Here is a 21,499-nt window from a genome sequence, read left to right as displayed (position 1 = left end):
TGAATACATAGATCATGGCGGCCAGATAAAAGACAAAAACAAACTAATGTACCACTCACCAATAACTTATTACATTGACCATGGCGGCCACAAAAAAAAAAAAAAAAAAAAAAAAAAAAAAAAAAACTAAGGCAACAACATAGCGGCTCACCAACAATTTAATACATTGATCATCACTGCCAACAAAAAAGACAAAAACAAACTAAGGCAACAACATAGCGGCTCACCAACAACTTAATACATAGATCAAGGCTGCCAAAAAACAAAACAAAAACAAACTAAGCCAACAACATAGCGGCTCACCAACAACTTAATACATAGATCATGGCTGCCACCAAAAAAAAAAGACAAAATCAAACTAAGCCAAAAACATAGCGGCTCACCAACTAGAGCTGTCACAGGAGTGACGAATACCTCCAAATGCCGCCTGGACACAGGAATGGCAAACCATTCCTTTGAAAAGAGGTCATAACTCCAAGGTTACTGCACACTGCATCTTCTTTTATCATGCATGTATTGTTTTATTTAAATCTGTTGAGTAATTTAGAAGTTACACTGCTGACAAGAAAAACTAGCCTTTTATGAGTTATCATCCGGAAACCGTTTTCTATTTTTAGTAACAGTGACCTTGACCTTGGCCCCACCAGCCCCAATATCGAACTTGACCTGTATCTTCTGATGTTACACATGTGTACCAAAAATTGTTCAAATCTGTCTAGCCTTTCATGAGTTATCGTCCGGAAACCATTTTTCTATTTTTAGTAACAGTGACCTTGACATTGGTCCCACCAGCCCCAATATCGAACTTGACCTGTATCTTCTGATGTTACACCTGTGTACCAAAAATTGTTCAAATCTGTCAAGCCTTTCATGATTTATCGTCCGGAAACCGTTTTTCTATTTTTAGTAACAGTGACCTTGACTTTGGCCCCACCAGCCATAATATCGAACTTGACCTGTATCTTCTGATGTTACACCTGTGTACTAAAAATTGTTCAAATCTGTCAAGCCTTTCATGATTTATCGTCTGGAAACCGTTTTTCTATTTTTAGTAACAGTGACCTTGACCTTGGCCCCACCAGCCCCAATATCGAACTTGACCTATATCTTCTGATGTTACACCTGTGTACCAAAGTGTATCTTCTGATGTTACACCTGTGTACCAAAAATTGTTCAAATCTGTCAAGCCTTTCATGAGTTATCATCCGGAAACCATGAAAACCGACAGACCGACCGACCGACCGACAGACCGACTGACCGACCGACAAGCTCACTCCTGTATACCCCCTAAAACTTCGTTTGTGGGGGTATAATAACTTAATACATGATCATGGCTGCTACAAAAAGAGCCATATACAACAAGTGGTTCTATAATAACTAATTATAAAGACCATGGCTGCCAAACACAAAACAAAAACTAAAGAACCAATACAGCGGCCCAACAATAACTTTACACATACATGCAGATCATGGCTGGCAAAAAAGAGTCATATACAATCCAAGGTTACAACAAAGAGGTTCTATACTAAATAAACACATAGATCATGGCTACTATTAAAGAGGCAAATACAAACTAAGGTAACAACAAAAGGGTTCAATAATATCTTAATACATAGAACTTGGGTGATGAACAATAAGCAGATTCAAACTAATATAAAAACATAAAAGTCTTATAATTAATAAATACATAGACCATGGCTGCCACAAAAAGAGCCAAACACAAAATTAGGTTACATGACACTGGTTTAAAGTCACACTAAACATAAATAAAAGCTGCAGCAAAAAAAGGCAAAAAAGACACTAAGGTAATACAGCAGTTCAACAATATCTTCATACATAGATCATGGCTGCCACAAAAATGGCCATAAACAGTCTAGGTTAGCAACAATGTTGTTCAATAATAACAAAATACATAAACAATGGCGACTGTCAAAAATAAAATGCAAATGCAAACCAAAGTAACAATATAGTGGCTCAACAACAAGTTTATACATAGAGCATGGCTACCAAGAAAGAGCCATATACGATCTAAGGTAACAACATAGCAGTCCTATAATACTCAATGCATAGATCATGACTGCCAAAAGAAGACCCAAACACAAACTAAGGTCACATGGCACTGGTTAAGAGTCAGTTAATACATCAACAAAAGCTGCCACAAAAAGCTAAATAAAAATTATATGGCGCCATTCAGGCAGGAAAAAACTTGTTGGATCCACATCTCATTTACATCGAGATGATATTTTTTAAGTATTGTTGGGAAATAAAGGGCCCTAACTCCTAAATGATTTAAGCGATTTCCATGGCTATCGAACTTGATCAAGATATTATGGTCACAATCATGTATGTAAAGTTTGGTGAGGATTGGACACATACTTTTCAAGAATTAGATTGGAAACATATATTTTTGAAGTATTTTTGGCAAAAAAGGGCCCTAACTCCTAAATGACTAAAGCGATTTCCATGACTATCGAACTTGATCAAGATATTATGGTCATAAACATGTGTTTAAAGTTTGGTGAGGATTGGACAAACGGTTTTCAAGAATTAGATCGGAAACATATTTTTGAAGTATTTTTGGCAAAAAAGGGCCGTAACTCCTAAATGACTAAAGCGATTTCCATGACTATCGAACTTGATCAAGATATTATGGTCACAAACATGTGTTTAAAGTTTGGTGAGGATTGGACAAACGGTTTTCAAGAATTAGATCGGAAACAATCTTCGGGACGTACATACGTACAGACAGACAGACAGACAGACGTACGTACGTACGGACAAGGGCAACCCTATATGCCGCCACTTTGTGGGGGCATAACTAAGGTAACAAAAAAGCAGCTCAACAAAACCTTAATACATAGATCATAGCTGCCACAAAAGAGGCAAATACAATCTAAGGTAACAACATAGGGACTCAACAACAACTTAATACATAGATCATAGCTGCCACAAAAAGAGCAATATAGAGGTTTTATAATAACTCAATACATAGATCATAGCTGCCACAAAAGAGGCAAATACAATCTAAGGTAACAACATAGCAACTCAACAAAAACTTAATACATAGATCATGGTGGCCACAAAAAGAGCTATATACAAACTAAGGTAACAACAAAGCGGCTCAACAGTAACTTAATACATATATCAGGTATGCTACAAAAAGAGCCATCTACAATCTAAGGTAACAACAAAGTGGTTCTATATGATTTATTACATAGATCATGGTTACAACAATAAGAGCCGAAAACAAACTAAGGTAAAAACAAAGGGGTTCAATAATAACTTAATACATAAATCCTGGAAGCTGCAACATAAGAAAAATTCAAAGTCATATAAAAACAAAGTGGATGAATAATTAATCAAAACATAAATCATGTCTGCCACAAAAAGAACCAAACACAAACTAAGGTTACATGACACTGGTTTAAATTCACTTAATACATAAATAAAAGCTGCAGCAAAAAAAAAACAACAACAAAAAACTAAGGTAACACAGCAGCTAAACAATAAATTCATACATAGATCGTGGCTGCCACAAAAAGTGCTATATAAAATCTAAGGTTACAACAAAAAGGATATTTAATAACTTAATATATAGACCAAGGCTGCAAATGAAGAGCCAGTTACAGTCTAAGTTAACAACAATGTGGTTCAATAATAACATAACACATAGAGTATGGGTGCTGTAAAAAAGATGCAAATATAAACTAACTAAGGTAACAACATTGCTGCTCAACAATACCTTTAAACATACATCAAGGCTGCCAAAAAAGAGCCATATACAATCTAAGGTAACAACAAAGAGGTTCTACAATTACTTAATACATAGATCATGGCTGTTAAAAAAGAGCCAAATAAAAACTAAGGTTACATGACACTGATTTAAAGCTCCTAAATACATAAATAAAAGCCGCAGCAAAGAAGTCAAATAAAAACTAAGCAAACAACATAGCACCCAACAATAACTTTATACATAGACCATGGCTGCCACAATTTATGCAACATACAAACTAAGGTAACAACAAAGGGATTCTATAATACTCAATACATAAATCATGGCTGCCAAAAAAAGAGCAATATACAATTGAAGGTAACAATAAAGAAGCTCTAACATACTCATTACATAAAACATGGCTACCACAAAAAAGACCTAAACACAAACTATGGTTACATGACATTGATTTAAAGTCACTTAATACATCAATAAAAGCTGCAGCATAAAAGGATAAACAAAAACTAGAGTAACAACATAGCAGCCAAACAATAACTTAATACATAGATCATGGCAGCCACAAAAAGAGACAAATACAAAAATAATCACAACATAGCAGTTCAACAATAACTTAATACATAGACCATGGCTGCCACAAAAAGGGTGATATACAATCTAAGGTATTAACAAAGAGGTTTTAATAATATCTTAATACATAGACCAAATACAAACTAACGGTATTAACAAAGAGGTTTTAATAATATCTTAATTCATAGACCAAATACAAACTAACGTTACATGACACTTAATACAAACTAAAGTCAAAACATAGGGGTTCAATAATAACTTAATACCAAAATCATGGCTGCCAAAAAAAGAACCATATACAATCTTAGGTAGCAACAAAGAGGTTCTATCATTACTAATATCATGGCTGCCAAAAATGAGTTATACAAAGTCTAAGGTAACATCAAAGAATCAACATAGATTATGGCTGCTACAAAAAAAGCCAAACACAAACTAAGGTTACACGACACTGCTTTCAAGTAACTTAATGCATAAATAAAAGTTGTAACTAAAAAGCCAAATAAAACTAAGGAACCAGCATAGCACCCAACAATAACTTAATACATAGATCATTGCTGCCAAAAAAGAGCCATACACAACCTAAGGTAAAAACAATAACTTAATACATAGATCATTGCTGCCAAAAAGAGCCATACACAACCTAAGGTAAAAACAATAACTTAATACATAGATCATCATGCTTCCAAAAAAAAGAGCTAACAACAAAAGGTAAAAACAATAACTTAATACATAGATCATGGCTGCCAAAAAAAGAGCCAAAATTATATAGTCTAAATTAGCAACAATGTGGTTTAATAATAACTGAATACATAGATCATGGCTGCCGCCTAAAAAGAGCAAAAACAAACTAAGGTAACAACATAGGGGTTCAATAATGACTTAATACGTAGATCATGTCTGCCACAAAAAGAGCTAATAAACTAAAGTAACACGACAGCTGCTCAAACACAACTTAATACATAGATCATGGCTGCCACAAAAAGAGCCAAATACAAACTAAGGGAACAACATAGTGCCCTGACAAGATAACTTTATACATAGATCATGGCTGCCACAAAAAGAGCCATATTCAACCTAAGGATACCTCAAAGTTGTTCAATATTAACTTGATACATAGATAAAGGCTGCCAAAAAAGAGCCAAGCACAAACTAAGGTTACAACACAGCAGCTCCATTATAACAAATACATAGATCATTGCTGCAACTAAAAGAGCCATATCCAAACAAAGTTAACAACAATTTGGTGCAATAAAAAAATAACATACTAACATCATGGCTGTGGCAAAAAAGCCATAAACGAACTCAGCTTATGACGTTTAGATAAAAAAACTTAAAACATAGATCATGGCTACCCCAAAAAGAGCCAAACATTTACATAGATAACAATCCAGCGGTTTACTAAAAACTTAATACATACAACAAGGCTGACATAAAAAGAGCCTAGTTAAAACTATTAGCTGATGAAATTGCAGTTCAAAATACCTTACATGATCAATGCTCAAAAATACAGAAAAGTACAAAAGTTACCTCAAAAACATCCAAATACTAAATAAGTTCACAGCATAAAAGTTCACTTATGACTTAACAATTTGATAATGACTGCTGCAAAAACGAGCAAATTACAAACTGAAGTAACAATAAAGCGATTATATAATAATTTACTACATATATCATTGCTGGCAAAAAAAGAGCCAAAAAACAAAAAAATAGGTAACAACATAGTGACTCAAATATAACTTAGTATATAGATCTGAAAGCTGCTACATAAAGTGCCAAATAAAAACAAAGGTAACGACATAGCAGTTACAAAATAACAAAAAGAGTCAAATACAACCAAGGGTAACAACATACCTGTTCACTAATGACAGAAAACATAAACCATTGCCTGCCCAAAACAACAACATTATAGTTAAATGATTATTAAACCCATACATCATGGCTGCCAAAAAAGAGCGAAATACAAACTAAGGTAACAACATAGCAGTTCACTTAAACCTTAATACATAGATCATGGCTACCTCAAAGTCCAATACAAACTAATAAAGTAACAACATAGCACTTCACTAATAACTTAATACATTGATCATGGCTGCCGCAGAAAGGGCAAAATATAAACTAAGGCAATTTGACACTGGTTAAAGGCACTTAATACATAGATCATGGCCGCCACCAAATATTAAAAAACAAAAATTTCAGTTAACATTATACCCTGGTAAGAAGACACCTTATACATGTATATAGCAAACAGCTTAAAACAAACTCAGGGGTGGTATTCAATATGTAACTTAAGTCAATCTTATAGTCATACATGATTGACTTCATTCACTCTATTGGTCAGTTATAAATAACAAGCAATCTGATTAGCTACATCGTTCTTAGATCCAGTTAAGACCAGTATAGAATACCAGCCCTGGTCACAGCAACATGTTTAAAAGTAATTTTATTTATATAAGAGGACTGTTTGGGAGAACAAATAATTCAGATAAAGAAAGAAAGAAACAATAAATAATCATCACAATAAAATGATCTTTACAATGAATGAATAAAGGAAATAAATATGAATAACAAATATTTTAGATACACACACAACAATAGTAACAAAAGACATAAGGAAGCATCTGGAGGTCACTACAATGTTAAGCACTGTCATCCTGTAGCAGCATGTGCATCCTCTTGAAGAAGACCCAGCTTAGTGTCACCCACATCTTGTGCCTTTTCACCCATAATGTTTCTTTATATGACACTCTTTCAAATATGGGAACAATATTTTGTGATGCTTTCTGTAAATAGTTGACCGTTGTAAAACATTTATGATCCTGTAGCTCAAATCCATGCAGACCTATCACCGACGTCTATATCCAGCCAGGCCTCTTCCTAAAGTGCCATTGTTAGTCCTAAAACTTACGATAACAGCTATCAGAAACTTGATGTCCTAAAGTAACTACAAAATGATTTAAAAATTGATATACACAGAACAAGGCTATCAGAACAAGATCGGTCACAGACAGCTATATCCCCCGCCCCATGGGGCATTTTTTGTAACAAAAGCCAATCAATGGTAAGGGTAGTTTCTCAGGAACATAAGAAATGCGTAAAATTAAGAAAGGGCAATAACTCTTTCAAAAAAGGTCAAATTGTAAAAGCCTGACAATATGCGCTGCATCACTTTATATTCATAAATGTAAGAGGAGTTGCGAAGAAACCAATTTTAAATGTAAAATAAGCAAAGGGCAATAACTCTTTCAAAAATGGTCAAATCAGGAAAGCCCAACAAAATGCGCTGCTTCACTTTATGATCATCAATCTGTGAAAGTTTGGTAGAAATTGCATGAAAAACGTAAGAGGAGTTGCGAAGAAACCAATTTTAAATGTAAAAAGAAGGGAAATAACTCTTTCAAAAAGCCCCACAATATGCACTGCGTGAAAGTTTGGTAGAAATTGCATGAGAAATGTAAGAGGAGATGCAAAGAAATGAATGTGGGCCGGACGGACGCACACACGCACGCACGCACGCACGCACGCACGCACACACACACACACACACACGGAATCGCGCCTACCATTACTATATCCCCTCACCTTTTCAAGGCGGGGAATAAAAAGAGCTGTAAAAGGGCCACAATCAAACCTATGTTACAACTCAAGGGTTAATACATATCTTTATGCATAGGTGAATATTTCTAACAAAGAGAGCTTAAATTAAGATATAAACAATATTAAGTTCCAAAACCAATATACAATTCAGTGGCTGCCAGCAAAAATAATCAAAAACAATGTTAGGTAGCTACAAAATGGATACTGTACACAAATCTTAATATTCGACCAATGCTTTCTGCAAAAAGTGGTAACAAGAGCTCCTAGTAATAAAGTAAACGCTAGTCTTTTTGTCAATAAAGGGCATAACTCAGCATTTCTTACTGCTTATATTAAGACATTGTTTCATGTAAAAACCTTAAATAGTTATTAAGTTATAGTCCTTAAATATTTAGTTTTTCCATGACTTTTTCAAAATATCAAGGGGCATAATTGGACAATTATTAAAGCCAAGGTTATGTGCCTTGCTCTACACATGTGCATTTTGTCACTAGTAGAGCAGTCAATGTTTCATTTGTTTATCTTGAATGAATTTTAGGTCATGGCCATGTTTAGGTTTTTGCATCACTTTTTCGAACTATCAGGGGAAATAACTCAACAGTTATTACACCCTGAGAAATAGGCCTTGCTACACATGTGTGTTTAGTATCAAGTAAATTGTGCACAAAGTTTCATGTTAGTACAATAAATGATTTTAAAGTAATGGCCGAAATAAAGATTGTGCATGACTTTGTACAAAATATCAAGGGACATTACTTAAGACAAGTTTAAAACCTCTAGATATGAAACATGTGCTGCACATGTGTGTATTTCATCTTTGTACAATGTTTCATTGGAATATTTTAAGCTTGTTTTGAGAGGTTGCTAAGGTAAAAGACTTTACAAAACAACATCAATGACAACACCAAGCTTTGACGAAAATTGCAGTTTTAAAAAAAAACAGGCATGATAAAATATGGATACAACAGAATAAAAAACAGACAAGCTTATATGTTGATACAACATAATGGTTTATATGATCTTTAAGGAGTGAGTGAATTGTTGTTACGGGGATCAGGTTCCTACATGTATGGTTATATTTCGAACAACTGAGTAAATTGTTATTGGAGGGCAGCAGCTTCATATGGCAAAATATTGTGGGACTGAGTATATTGTTATTCGGTGGATCAGGTTCCTATGTGTTTTTATTACTGAGTATATTGTTGTTTGCCAGCATCAGGTTCCTGTGGTTTTCATGATCTTGAGGGACTGAGTAAATTGTTGTTGGTGGGTGGGGATCTGGGTTTTTTTCATATGATTATAATGATCTTGAAGGACTCAGTAAATTGTTCTTTGCCAGCATCAGGTTCCTATGATTATTTTCATCTTTAAGGACTGAGTAAATTGTTATTTGCAGGCATCAGGGGTGGGGCAGCAGGTTCCTAGTAAGGTTATTGTGATCTTGAAGGATTGAGTAAATTGCTGTACATCATGTTCTTATGTTTATCATGACCTTGAAGGATCCAGTAAATTGCAGTTTGGGGATCTAAATCCTATGGTTATTATGGTCTTGAAAGACTGAGTAAATTTTTGTTTGCGAGCATCTGGTTCCAATGGTTATTATGATCTTGAAGGACTAAGAAAGTTGTTGTTAAGGGGCATCAGGCTCATATGGTTATATTATGAAGGACTGAGTACATTTCAGTTTGGGGGGAAAGGTTCCTTTGCTTATTAGGAACTTGAAGAACTGAGTATATTGTTTTTTGCAGGCAACATGTTAATTTCTATGTGGTTTTTATCTTGAAGGACAGAGTAAATTGTTCTTTGGAGGGGATCAGGCTCTGGTTATATCTCACATACTGAGTAAATTGTTGTTGAAGGGGACCAGGCATTGGTTATATCTTGAAGGACTGAGTAAATTGTTGTTGAAGGGGACCAGGCTTTGGTTATATCTTGAAGGACTGAGTAAATTGTTGTTGAAGGGGACCAGGCTTTGGTTATATCTTGAAGGACTGAGTAAATTGTTGTTGAAGGGGACCAGGCTTTGGTTATATCTTGAAGGACTGAGTAAATTGTTGTTGAAGGGGACCAGGCTTTGGTTATATCTTGAAGGACTGAGTAAATTGTTGTTGAAGGGGATCAGGTTCTGGTTATATCTTGAAGGACTGAGTAAATTGTTGTTGAAGGGGACCAGGCTTTGGTTATATTTTGAAGGACTGAGTAAATTGTTGTTGAAGGGGATCAGGCTTTGGTTATATCTTGAAGGACTGAGTAAATTGTTGTTGGAGGGCATCTGGCTCTGGTTATATTTGAAGGACTGAGTGAATTGCTGTTCGGAATATCAGGTTCAAATGGTTATATCTTGATGGATGGAGCAAAATGCACTTGGTTAGATCAAGTTTCTATGGTTATTATGATTTTGAAGGACTCAGTTAATCTTTGTTTGAGGATTTGGTTTGTTTGGTTATAATGAAACTGAAAGATTGAGTAAATTGTTGTTGGGAGTGTCAGGTTCTATGGTTTTTATGATCTTAAAAGACTGAGTAAGTTGTTGTTGCTGGGGTGCTCAGGTTCCTATGAATTTTATTATCTTGAAGGAGTGAGTAAAGTGTTGTTGGGGATGAGTTTCATGTGGTTATATTTTGAAGGACTGATCAGTTAATTGTTGTTTGGGGGCAACAGGTTCAAATGGTTTTATCCTGAAGAACTGAGTCAAGTGTTGTTGGGGGATCAGGTAAAGACTGAGTAATTTTTTGTTAGGGGGCATTTGTTTCCTATGGTTTTAATGATCTTGAAGGACTGACTAAATTGTTCTTAGGGGTCATCTGGTTCGATGGAAATTATGACCTTGAAGGACTGAGTAAATTGTTGTTTGCAGGGACGAGGTTCCTCGGGTTAAATCTTAAAGGATTGAGTAAATTGTTGTTGGTGGGCAGTAGGTTCCTAAGGTTATTGTGATCTTGAAGGACTGAGTAAACTGCTGTTAGAGGGGGGGGGGGGGCTTCATGTTCCTATGTTTATTATGATTTGATGTTTGTGGGCAACAGGTTTCTAGGGTTATTTTGATCTTAAAGGACAGAGTAAATTGTTGTTTTGAGGGAATCAGGCTCTGGTTATATCTTGAAGGACTGGGTTGATTGTTGTTGTAGGGCATCAGGCTCTGGTTAGTTTTGAAGGACTGAGTAAATTGCTGTTCGGAAGATCAAGTTAATATGGTTATACCTTGAAGGAATGAGGAAGTTACAGTTGGTTGAATCAGGCTCCTATGGCTACTATGATCTTGAAGGACTGGGTGAATTGTTGTTGGGGGATCTCAGGTTTGTTTGGTTATCATAATCTTGAAAGAATTATTAAATTGCTGTTATGGGTATCCTGGTTTCTATGTTTTTTATGATCTTCAAGGACTGAGTAAGTTGCTGTTTAGGGATCAGGTTCCTATATTCATATATTGATGGACTGAATAAATTGGCGTTGGTCACAGCAGCAGGGTCATTATGGTTTTATCTTGAAGGACCGAGTCAATTGATGTTGGGAGGATCAGTTTCTATTTTGTTTTATGATTTTGAAAGACTGAGTAAGTTGTTTGGTTGATCAGGTTCCTATGGTTTTTATGATCTTGAAGGACTGAGTTAATAGTGGTGGTGGTGGTGTGGGGGGGGGGGGGGGGTCAGGTTCCTATGGTTATTATGATCTTGAAGGACTGAGTAAATGTTCAGAGGGTAACAGGTTCTCCGGTAACTTTACAGGTTCTCCTATGTTTTTCATTATCTTGAAGTTTGGTGATTAATGTATGTTAAGCGAAATTAGGTAAGGGAACTTTTTAAAGATTTTTGCCAATTCAAGGGTCAAAACTCTGGTTATGGTGGCGGTGATAGTGATGATGATGGTGGTGGTGGTGGCGTAGAATGGTGGAAATAACATTTGTTAATTTTTTCACCTACGTGATAAACTTGTGGGTTGCCTTAATTGTGATTATTTGTACAGTTGATTATATGATATTAAAAATTATTTTTTAAGTAAAACACATGTTAGTGTTTTTTATTCATTGTTTCTACCTCATTTACTTGTTGGGCATTTTCAGGGATATCTAAAACAAACTTAACCATACAGTATTAGAATTCACATTACCATCAAATCACTTAAAGGGGCTTTATTTGACACCAAATGGTCCAAAAATCAGCATATATAGTATTTCCTCAAAACAAGAAGAATTGTCAATGCAAGCTTAAATAAGTAGGAGGCCGACAATACATCAATTTACATGGTTACAATAATAAACGCAACAATGTTGCTGTCTCATCTGTGTTTCCACTGTTAAAATAGCCAATAATGGTTTCCCAGTTTAAATCATCTCATTGTAAGAGTACAGATAAATATACCGCAGGTATTTTTAAACTTACTGAGATTTACGTTGTAGGCAACCCTAGTAAATTTCGAAATGGAAAAATGAGCAAAAAGTGCCAAAAATGCATGTCGTATTAGCGATGTGATACATCAGTTAGTAAGATTCAATGCATTGTACATATCAATGTCAATTTTATTTAAGTTTTTGACAATTTTCTTTTTTTCTTGCAAGTGTACTATCATGTAGTGTCTTATATAAGCCCCTTTAAACAAGTGTGTTTATGATTAACTACTTACTTACTTCTGTTTTATGAGTCAGTGCAAATGTTGACCAGGGCTCTGTGCTCTGGAGTGGTTCATGTTGTTCCCATGTTCATGTTGACCAGATCATGTTGAGGTTATGTGTCACCCGTTGGTTATAACAGTACTTCCAGAACCCTGAAATTTGATTATAAATGGAAAAACAAGATTCCTTATTTCTTATTTTGTTTCTATTTTTTTTTTTTTAAGTATTGCCATTGTTCAGACTTTTTTCATTATATTGACATTAAGGCATTCAGTTGAAAACTTCCCAATCTGATCCATAGAACATTAATAATATCAGTTCACAGAGGCGCTGGAGCTGGGAGAGCCAATATTTCGGCTGGTTATGGTCAATGGAGAAAACAATTAATATTTTGCTATGTAGATATGAAAATATTACTTAGCTACAGCTTGGTCATTTATTGCCAATGTGTGAAGGGTACTATAATTGTCTGTGCCCATTAAGGAGTGAATGCGGGATTGAGGTCAATATTGGGGTAATGAACGCAGCTTTTATTGGGCTGGTTAAAGTGTGTGGAGGTCCCCGCGTGTTCTTTAACCAACCCTATGATTGCTTTCATATCTCCGATAATGACATCAATTACGCAATTCATTTACACCAATTATTTTTTTAGTTTACTTGTTTCATTCAAAAAAATGTTAAAAATTATACTGCATTTCATTTAAAAATACTTACAGTAATTCTTTCTCACCCATTCTGTAAATAGAATAACCCGATCGTAACCGGAAACAGTTTATCAAATGAGGTCACAACAAAATTTTGTTGAAAACACAGATTTCGGTGGAGAGAATATTAGTATTTTGGGCGATTTTTGTTTCTTTGAATTTTTGGTTGATTCTTTGGGTTTTTAAGTTTTGTGATAGATGATAATGTTCCAAATTATTTCGGTCTTGAAATTTTTTTTTGACTGATTTTATTAAGGAGGGGTATGTGGCCATAGGGTAGATCATGTCAATGTAAAGTTCTACCATCTGCACTAGCAGATTCATAGAGGGCGCTATCGGCGCGTGCTCCCTCCAAAATTGTCCAAGTTTACTTTTTATGTCAATACTGTTGCGTTGTTGGTTTAGTTCTTACAACAACCTGCGGAATGGGTTAGATTCATAAGATCTCAAATGGAGTTACATGTTTATTCATTCATACCCAAGCATCAAGTGTAATACAATACTACAGGCATAGCTATATATGAAACATAGTATTCAGTATGAATAACTACAATAGAGAAATATGCTGTAGTATATAAAGAATTGTGTCCCTTAGATACATTAAGATTAAGAATGCAACATCTCTCTTCTTTTAAAAAGAATTAGTAAATTTATGAAGAACACATTTAATCTAAAGTAATTTGGTCAACACCCTAGCGTTATCATTATTTTCAGCTGAGCAGAAAATCTTCTTGACAGATTAATTGTTCCAGCAGAGTGTATCTGGAAATTAATGAGAATTTCTTCTAACTAAATGTTAACAGTTCAGATAAGGACACTTGAATCCTCCCCGAAATGTCATCTGAAAGTGTATTGTTTTCATACCGCAGATAGCTGTTGATATATCCAATTAACATTGTAGAAATATTGTCCACAAATATCACTTTCACACGGTTACAGAATATAGGCGATTATGAATTTCCTTCACAGCACAGAATATTGAAGAAAAGTTTTACATTTGAAATATATTGAAGTATCACAAATATATATACAACATAACACAAAACACATCATAAATCAGTTCAAAGATCCAACCTTTGAGGTACTTTGACCTGTCTTCCTGATCTAGTGACGTACATGTTAGAATTTTGATCAGTATTACCAGCAACATCAGTTGGTGCTGATGGTTGTTGTTGTTGCGACTGAGTGTTATCATGAGAAAAGTTTCGCTCTGATTGATTTTGTATGTTTCTGTCACTGTCATTTTGTGATTGATCAGTTAGACGAATGTCGTTGCCATTGCATGGATGTGTATCTATGATTTGAAATGGTTTTTCATTTGTCTTCAACAAATGATTTCTGTTTCGTCTATAGACACCACCATCATTAGTTTCAACAATGTATGATCTGTCATGCACTTGTTTCCTAACAATTGCCTGTTTCCAGTGTTTACCTTGTTTGATTCTAATTGTTTCTCCTTGTGACAATTGTGTGAGTGGCTTGGCAGATTTATCAAACCATGTCTTTGATTTGATTTTTGATTTTGACATTTTGCTTTTGACTTCTTGCCTATTTTGAACTTTCGGCTCAAGGTGTTTACGTGTTACTGGCAAAATAGACCTAGTTTCCCTACTCATTAGTAATTGTACTGGTGATTTGCCACATGAAAGCGGTGCATTTCTGTATTCGAGAACTGCAAGATACGGATCTTTGTTATCTTGTAGAGATTTTGTGAAAATCTTTTTGATTGTTTGAATACATCTTTCAGCAACACCGTTGCCTTGTGAGTGTGACGGCGATGACGTAACATGTTCAAAATCCCATTCTCTAGCAAATTTGTCAAATTCCTGACTACAATATTGTCCTGCATTGTCACTAATGACTTTTGAGGGTATTCCATGTGTAGCAAAATAGCCCTTCAATTTGTGAATAACTGTGTCAGTTCTCATATTTCTGAGTAACCCGCATTCAAAATATCTGCTATACAGATCAACTACAACAATGTAGTTACTGTCATTCCAGTGAAAAATATCAGTAGCCACAACTTCCCATGGCCTGCTGGGAATCTGATTAGGAATCATTGGTTCCTTGACATTGGAGTTTCTGTGTTCAAGACATATGGGACAATTGAGTACTTTGTTCTTTATGTCTTTGGTCATATTGGGCCAAAACATTACACTTCTTGAACGCTGAGTACATTTCTCTATGCCTAAGTGTGAATCATGAACTTTGTCCAGCATCATATGTCTCAAATCTTTGGGAATTATGACATTGTTTCCTTTCAACAAAAAATCGTCAATGACTGTTAGTTCGTCTCTGAAATTCCAATATTGTAAAATACTATTTGGACAGTTCTGTCTCTTATCAGGCCAACCTGTTAATATTGTGTGTTTCAGAGTCTGCATCTCTTGATCAGTCTCAATTTTGCTTTTGATCAGGGTCATTTTCTGATCACTCATAGCAATGTTTTCCATGACAGAATGTACATGAACATCTATGTCTTTACATACATCAATCTGTTCATCTTGCAAATAGTTGCGACTTAGTGTGTCAGCTACTGGAATGTCCTTTCCAGGTACATGAACAATTTCATAATCGTATTTCTGTAATTGCAAAATCATCTTTTGCAATCTTGGCGGAGCAACATGCAAACTTTTGCGTGTTATACTCACAAGTGGCTTGTGATCACTTTGGACTACAACATGTCGTCCATATGTCATTTGATGAAACTTGGTCATGCCATACAATACAGCATAGAGCTCTTTTGTAATCTGGGCATAGTTTCTTTCTGCAGACGTCAATGCTTTCGAAGCAAAGAAAACTGGTTTGTCGTTTTGAAGCAAAACACAACCAAGTCCATTTTGTGATGCGTCTACTTGCAGCACAACTTCAATGTTTGGATCAAAGTACGAGAGTACCTGACCTGGGTTTTGAGTTATTACCCTTTTTATTTTGTTCAAGGCAGTTTCATGTTCCGGGTCCCACCGGAAAATACTGTCTTTCTTCAACAACTGTCGTAACAGACTAGTCATTTCTGCAAGATTTGGTGCAAATCGTTGCAGATAATTCACCATTCCTAATATAGTCTCTAGCTCAGACTTTGACTTAGGAGACGGCATTTCCTGGACAGCTCTTACCTTTGAGGGATCAATTTTCAGTCCGTCTGACGTCAGTAAATGTCCAAAGAAAGGTATTTCTGACTTACCAATCTCGGTTTTGTCAGCATTGAGTTTGAGACCTTTTTGTCGACATCTTTCCATAAGTTTGTCCAAGTTTCTGTCATGTTCTTGTTTGTCTTTGCCATAACAAACAATATCGTCAACAATGACCTTGACGCCATTCAAACCTTCAAGACAAGACTCCATTTTCTGGACGAAGACGTCTTGAGCACAATTTACACCATAGGGAAGTCTCAGATACCTATATCTGCCAAATGGAGTATTGAAAACTGTCAGAAATGATGATTTCTTGTTCAGTTTAACAGACCAATAACCGGTTCTCGCGTCAAATTTGGAAAATACGGTTGCACCTGTCAAGTCAGGCAAAATATCATCTATTGATCTAGATGGATAGTGTGGTCTCACTATTGCCTCATTCAGGTCTTTAGGGTCTAGGCATACCCTTAAAGAGCCATTGGGTTTTTCAACAGTTACCATACTGTTGACCCATACAGACGGTTCTGTCACTTTGACAATGACTTTGTCTTTAACCATTCTGTCTAATTCTGTTTTTAGTCTTTCCTTAATTGCAATAGGTACACGTCTTGGAGGGTGTACTACAGGTATTGCATCTGATTTTATATGTATGTCACATTCACCTGGAAGTGTTCCCAGACCAGTAAATACATCATGGTATTTTGAAATAACTTGGTCTTTTGTGTAAGAAACGTCAGGTTCTACTGCTGATACAAATTTGAGTAGATTCATTGCAAGGCAAGTGTCAAGACCTAAAATTGGACATGAGGGTGTATCTACAATGTAAAATTCGTTTCTTGAAATTTTACCATTGTACAAGCATTGAAGACTAACTACACCGTGTACTTTGAGTGATGTGCCATTGTAAGCTGTCAATTTGCTGTTTGTGTGTTTCAACTGAATTTTGCTACCAAGTGATTTGTACATGTGGTATGGTATGATATTAACTTGTGCACCAGAATCAATCTTGAATTTGAATTGTGTGCTGTTGTTACCAACTGAAATATTGACAAAAGCTTGATTTTTGTGTTTGTCATGAGTAACAGTATTAACAAAATAACCATCACAGTTGTCACTTAGATCTGAGGAAGAAAAATCATTTACCTCATGCACTCGTGATTTGTTCTGTTCCTTTTGCTTTTTGTAGCATACACTAACAAAGTGATTTCTTTTCCCACAGTAGTTACAGTCTTTCCCTCTTGCTGGGCATATGTCCTTGGTCTCGTATTTTGATCCACAGTTTGAACACATAGCCTTCTTCGTGCCAGCGTTAGCATACTTCAATTTGCCTGTCGACCTTTGTTTTGGATTCCTCTTTGCCTCTGGGTGGTGATATGTCCTTGGTGTAACGGCATTTACACTTTTATTGTTGTCCCTATGGTGTAAATGGGTATGAATGAATAAACATGTAACTCCATTTGAGATCTTATGAATCTAACCCATTCCGCAGGTTGTTGTAAGAACTAAACCAACAACGCAACATGGTGTCAGAAGTGGGTGAACTGATTCATATGGATTAAATTGAAATTAAATGGAATAATTAAATTGTAATTGTGAAGCTCATTTTAACAAAATGGCAAGCTTTAACAATATGCAAGGACAAACACCCAAAATGGACTGGGACAGCAGGGATTTGTCACAGTCATTCAAGTCGTTCAAGTCACATTCCGACTTTATGTTTAAGGGTCCTCTAAAGGAACAATCACAAGAAGTGAAGTGTAATTACCTAATGCTGTGGGTTGGAGAAAAAGGTCGTTCCATTTTTAGCACTTGGAGACCAACAGACGATCAACAAAAAGATCTTACATACTTCTACAACCAGTTCGAGAACTATTGTAAACCAAAATCAAACCGTATATATTCAAGATACAGTTTCAAAATGAAAATACAAAAAGATGGCGAATCGTTTGAACAGTTTGTTACGGACTTGAGATTACTCATCAAAGAATGTGATTATCCAGAGGACATTCTTGATGACATGATCCGGGATCACATTGTATTTGGCGTTCGATCTGTGAAACTCCGCGAAAAGTTCATAAGCGAAGGGAACGGTTTAACGTTACAGAAATCTTTGGACATTGCTAGAACGTATGAACTTACAAAATCACACATTCAACAAATGGAGTTACATGTTTATTCATTCATACCCAAGCATCAAGTGTAATACAATACTACAGGCATAGCTATATATGAAACATAGTATTCAGTATGAATAACTACAATAGAGAAATATGCTGTAGTATATAAAGAATTGTGTCCCTTAGATACATTAAGATTAAGAATGCAACAAATACTGGTTGACGGTTCTTTTCCGAACAGGGCACAAATCCCAAACACCTGTTTAAAGACGCGTTTGTTTACCGTGATCGATTATTCGATCTAATCTAGATCAAAACAGAGGCTTGCCTTGGTCACATTTGCGAAGTTTCATCTTATTTTGTTGAGTATTTTTATAAAAATGTCATTCAATGTTCTAATACGCTAAGAGATCAAAATGTAGCACACAAGGGAATGATGCCAGAGGGCGCATGTGCATCTTTGTTGACCTACATTCAAGATATTTATTAATAGAAAACATGCTTTACATTTAAATGAAAAACAGCGGAAACATATAAAGAATAGCTTTGCAGCCAAGTGTTTATTTAATGTAGTATACTTATAAATAAATGTATGAAAATGTAATTTCGCTTTTCAAGTGTTCGGTATTTGTGCCCTCCATAGCTTAAATAGAAGGGTGATTTTATGTCCATAAAATGAACGCTTTTCAACATAAAATTGATAAGTTCGTGAATCTGTACTTTGACAGACGGATGTTGTCATATAAACCAAAAGATGTTTCATACACAATTTTAACTTACTTACAAAGACACTCAAAGATAGTTGGAAAAAAACCTTCAAAAGTGTTCCGATTTGTGACCTAAGCCGGTATAGGAGAAAAAAATAATAATTAAAATACACCCATAATGCATCATTTCTACAAATTGTTTAAATTTTCTTGATTGAGTAACCCCATGCAAACAGTTTATACCATATACTTTCCGCTCAAAGGGAGGGGTGAATGTCAAAAGGTTGTGCCCTTAAGTTACGCCCCCTCTAACGTCAATTCCTGGATCCGCCCCTGATCTGTGCTGAAAATGCATTGAAATGAGTTTAAAGCAACATGTTTTTTAAAAAAATCCAAGAAACAGCAGGGGAATCAACACCTCCCAAATACTTTAGGGCGCCTCTGGTTAAATAACATGTCTGAGTAATTATACATGCATGTATTTTTGTCTTAATTCCTATTTCCTTAGAATGCACGTGTATTTGTTTTTGAAAAAACACTTTAAAATCTGACAAAGGTCAATAAATATGTATCTCTATTGCAGCAATAAAACGTTTCATTCGTTTCCATTTAAGATTTTTACCTTTTAATCAAGACTTCTTATTTTAATTTTGATTTATGCCATCATTTTGTTTAGACAGCCTGGTTCTGAATTTTATTTACCGAATTTACTTGTCCATCTGCGACTGCTCGTCATATTGTTCGTCTCTATCCGGTCGTCCTGAACAAAGCGTTTGGTTCTGCTGGATCATCATCATCATCATCACATCATCATCATCATCATCATCATCATGTAAAACGGCCGTAAATTGGATATTTACCCGGCCCGTATTTACACTAAACTTCGGAGACCTAAAATGTAGCCGAAGCAATTTTTTCAAATGTGACACCCAATGGTCAGATGTACAGTTCTAGTTGATTAGTTTTGCACATTCGGCATAACAAGCATGTTTTGAAATTTTCAGAAAGGCATCCGTCGGGGGATCCCTCCGGTCCGATCAAATCGGTCCGTTTCCCTTTTGCCATGGTCCCTGTAAGCCCACTTTTATTTTTACATGACTTGCAATGTGTTACATTTATATTCTCTTATATCGTATTTTTATTTTTGTGTCAAAAGTCAAATGTATGTGAATAAGGATGTTGAAAGAGTTCTCTTTAGCCCAGAGAAAAGTTCGTTTAATGACCCTAGCAGTTGTGGAAATAGTTTTATGTCAGTATAAACGTCTGCCCGTACGATCAAACTTTAAAAAGAGCTTACTTATCGTGTCTGTCTTGAAAGTGCCACCATCAAATATTATAATTATCTATCATGTGTTTCCGGTATTGATAGATAAATCCGAGCCGAGGGCACACGCGTAATCCGGTAACGAGGCATGCAATTTAGGTTGTAGTTTAAGGAGCCGAAAACATTTGTTACGGAGGAAAGCGGCTGGGATGCCTGGAACCCGGGCGTTTTAGATTCCAGATACAAGCATTTTCATTTAACGTCGGGTATAAAGGAAAAATATATTTCCTCATCACTGTACCTTTTAACTCTACTTTATCTCCCTCCTGTTACTTCTCTTTTATCTTCTCATCCGTTCTTTTTCCCTATCCTCCGTTCTTGAACTCTTCTCTCATCCCTTCTCCTATTCTTCTAGCCTCCATACATTTCCATTATCTAAACCTTCTCTATCCTCTTTACTCCTATTCTTTTATTCTCAATTATTCTCAGTGATATGTTTATATCCTCACTTCTTCCATTCCCTTCTTCCCCTTCACTTCATCACCTCTTTTATATCTACTTCTTTCCTCACCCTCTCTTTTATATTTCTTTCTTCCTCTCCTCTTTTGTCTTCCTCCCTCCCTCAATACTTCTTTCCCTTCCCATTTTCCCCTTTTCCATCCTTCATCCTTCTCCTCTTCTACTCCCTCCCTTCCTCTCTTTTATGCTCCCCTCCCACTCCGTTTTGACGATGGTGTTGATAATTACGATGAAAACATTCATATTAACAATAACGATTTCAAAATTAAAGATTTAATTAAAGATTTGGCTGAGGTCAAATTGTTCAAATTCTAACAATTAAAAAAGGCCTATTACTAAAAAAGAAAGAACCTGTCATAAGGTTAAGGATATCTCCTTAAAGTAGCTCCTGGCAGCTTTGTAATAGTTCTTAGTAGCTACTTTCATATTGTTTTTGTATTTCTTAGTTTCTCTTTTGAATAGTTATTAGTAGTCCTGAGTAGCTCTTGTTAAAGAGTTCTTAGTAGTTTGTGTTATTTTTGTGCAATATAAATATTATATTTGACTGTTAT

This window comes from Mya arenaria, chromosome 15 (assembly GCF_026914265.1).
Source record: "Mya arenaria isolate MELC-2E11 chromosome 15, ASM2691426v1".
Classification (NCBI taxonomy): domain Eukaryota; kingdom Metazoa; phylum Mollusca; class Bivalvia; order Myida; family Myidae; genus Mya; species Mya arenaria.
Note: the sequence above shows the minus strand (reverse complement) of the source record.